The following is a 3438-nucleotide window of genomic DNA, read 5'->3' as shown; positions in this document are numbered from 1 at the left end:
TAAAAGTGCTAGGCCAACCTCAACAATGTGTCTGTGCTTGCGCTCAGCTGACCCATTCTGTTGATGAGCATGCGGGCAAGACACATGATGAGAGATTAAGAAAGAGTTTAATTTTTCATATTCACCTCCCCAGTCAGACTGGAGGGCGATGATCTTGCTATTGAATTTTCATTCAACCAAAGCTTGAAAATTGAGAAAAACTTGGAACACATCGGATCGTTTCTTAAGAAGATAGATCCAAGAAAACTTGCTATAGTCGTCAATGAAACTCACGTAGTAGGTATGTCTACCAACAGAAGAGGGTGCAGGCCCCCACACATCAGAGAAGATGAGTTGCAAAGGCATAGTAGAAACACTAGTGGAAATTGGATACGGTAATTGATGACTTTTAGCCTTTTGGCAAGAATCACAAACTATTTCAACATCTCGCTCACCAACATATGAGAGTTTATTCTTCCTAAGCAACTTCTCAACTAAAGAAAATGAAGCATGTCCTAATCGATCGTGCCACCGTGTTTTTGAAGACACTTTGGTGGCACTAAAAACTTGTTTATTCAATCTTCTAATCTCTGGGATCAAAGGGTAAAGCCCACGAATGCATCTACCTCGATATAGCACCTTCTTCGTTGCCTGATGCTTAATCAAAAAGAAGAAGGGGTGAAATTCAAGAAAGACATGGTTGTCAATGGCAATGCGATGAACGGAAAGAAGATTTTTGGAAGCACTAGGAACATGCAAAATTTTTCGGAGATGATTTTTTCTATGAGGGGTTTTAATAACTGAATGACCAATGTGACTAATTTTCATACCTTCTCCACTGGCGGTGTGGATGTGATCTTTGCCACGGTACTTCTCTCGCATAGTCACCTTGTCAAGCTCGCCGGTGATGTGGTTTGTGGCACCGCTGTCAACGTACCAATTTGTGTCGACACCGTAGGAGCCATCAGCAGCTCTGACCACTTTTTCATCTTGAGAAGAATCATCATCGTCCTCATCAAAGCGGTACCAGCAGTCCTTGGCAGAGTGCCCGGCTTCCCACAGATTTGGCATCTGATTGTGTCGGGGCGAGACCTGCTGTTGGAGGAGCTGCCATTGCGCCGGCCCCTGTTGTTGGTGTAGGAGGGCCGACCGCCGCCGCCGTGGCGTGCGGAGTTGTTGCTGCTGTTGCCTCCGCCGCCGTTGCTCTTGCCCTTGCTGTTCCGCGGAGGGCCTCGATGACGTGAGCCCCCGCCACGGCCGCGGGTGGCAGCGTTGGCAGAAGATTTGAAGCCGCCTCCTGCGCTGCTCCTTGGAAGATGGCCACCCGTTGATCAAAATTGCTCATCATAGAGAACAACTCATCAAGGGTGACAGGGACGATCCGAGCGTCGAGGGCGGAGACGAGCGGTTGATACTCCATATCCAACCCGTTGAGGATGTAGGAGATCAACTCATCATCTTGCAGGGGCTTGCCTGCTGCAGCTAGCTCATCGGCGAAACCCCGCATGGATGCGAAGTAGGAGGCCACCGACTGCTGTCCTTTCTGTGCGTTCGTGAGCGACGCGCGGATGTTGTTGACGCGGGACAGCGATGTGGACGAGAACATGCTCGCCAATGCTGTCCAGAGTTCGTGCGCGTGGGCGATCGACGTCACCTGCACAAGCACCTGCTGATCCTCTCGGATCCAAACCGAGTGAATCGGGTTGGGGATGGACTCCTCCTTGCCATCCTTGTCCTTGCTGGCGACGACCTTGGCCGGCTCCGGCATGCTCCTGTCTACGTAGCCGAAGAACCCTGCCCCCCGAAGCTGAGGTGTGATCTGAGTTCTCCATAGGATGTAGTTTGTTCGGGTGAGGCGTTCAGTGATCTGGCCAGAGAGGGTGGAGTTGGTTGCGCTAGAGGAGGCCATGGCAGGAGGTGCGGCGGTGGGAGGAGGAAATCGCTAGATGGGAAGAGTTAGGCTCTGATTACCATGTGGGAAACGTCGTACCCTGCTCTGGGCGACGCCTGCATGTTATATTGACAGGGGTGCGACTCCCTAAATAGCGTACAAGTAGTTTAGATTACAACTTGGGAGAGAGGAAAGAGATATCTAGTTATAAAGGATAACAGAGAATATAAACTGACTATCTCTATCTCTACCTCTAGTCTTCGGTTACAAGGAAAGGAAGGAAGGGACCGGCTAGCCAGGCTGCCGAACCATGTACATACGTGCTGGTTTAACACCCTCCCTTAATCACAACTTGGTCAAGTTGAGATTACACTTGAATTCCTCAAGACTCCTTGTAGGTAATGCTTTTGTGAACCCATCTGCAACTTGATCTCGTGAATGCACAAAACGAATCTCCAATTGCTTATTAGCTACCCTTTCTCGAACAAAGTGAAAATCTATCTCAATATGTTTGGTCCTGGCATGGAACACTGGATTAGCAGATAAATAGGTAGCACCAAGATTATCACACCATAGACATGGGACTCGAGTGTGCTTGTTTAACACACATAACACAGGAGGAGTCCTCAATGAAGAAATTCCTGCTGTGAACATATCTCTGGTATTAAGTCTGTCTTGCAGGAGAAGCCATAAAAAAACATTGAGTTTCAGGAAGACCCGCTATCGCGTATATGTTTCTTTCTGGAGCAGATGGTTTGTCGAGGCTTTTGAAGAAAGCAATGGGGAACTAGCAGACCTGAATATCGCCAGAACAACTCCAGGAATTTCACATTGTATTGTTTGCTGATGACATTACCCTATTCTTCCATGCAAACTGGCAACAGGCTGAGGTTGTGAAGAATGTAATACATAAATTTGAGGGGTGCACTGGACAGTTGTGAAGTTCACAAAAATGCTCGCTCTTGGTCAGTAGAGCATGGCAGGTGGAAAGACAAGAGGAGGTGAAATCCACACTAGGAAAGGTGCACGTCTGAAGAGAAATACCTAAGCAATATTCCAACCTATCAATGAAATATTTACTATGCGGCTCTCGGATAATTGGATTCTGAAGGAACCTTCGCTGAAGATTCAGGGTGGCAGGAGCTGTCCAAGGATACATCGTGGGTGGTCTCTTATTGCCGGATGGCGAACAGTGGAATGAGGTTTGATAAGGGAAGTTTTCTGGCCAGATGATGCTGAGTTGATCATGAAGATTAAAGCACCGATCGAGAGGAGACCCTGAAGACACCCCTGCATGGCACTTCGAGAGCAGTGGACATTTTTCGGTAAGGAGTGCGTACAAGCCGGGTTGCCTTTTATCAAAAAAAAAAGCCGGGTTGCGTACAACCTGACCCGGTGGTGTAGGAGCAGATCCTCTCGTACTGGGTGAACGGCGAGGGTGCGGCGCTTCTCCAGGACCAGTCCATGGTTGGGACCGAGGAGTGCAAATCATCATTGGTGGTGGAAGACAGCACCTCCACGGCTCGAGGCTCGTTCAAGAAGTACGCAAATGCATACATCATATTGTC

The 3438-nt window shown here is 48.6% G+C and overlaps 1 pseudogene; it reads right to left on the bottom strand.

Annotated features, from left to right (window-relative positions):
• Nucleotides 1–1308: 1308 nt before the first annotated feature.
• Nucleotides 1309–1447, bottom strand: LOC119327086 (annotated as a pseudogene).
• Between the last annotated feature and the right edge of the window lie 1991 nt (nt 1448–3438).

This window comes from Triticum dicoccoides, chromosome 6B (genome assembly GCF_002162155.2).
Source record: "Triticum dicoccoides isolate Atlit2015 ecotype Zavitan chromosome 6B, WEW_v2.0, whole genome shotgun sequence".
Classification (NCBI taxonomy): Eukaryota; Viridiplantae; Streptophyta; class Magnoliopsida; order Poales; family Poaceae; genus Triticum; species Triticum dicoccoides.
The sequence above is the reverse complement of the archived record's forward strand: the minus strand, read 5'-3'. Positions and strand labels throughout refer to the sequence as shown.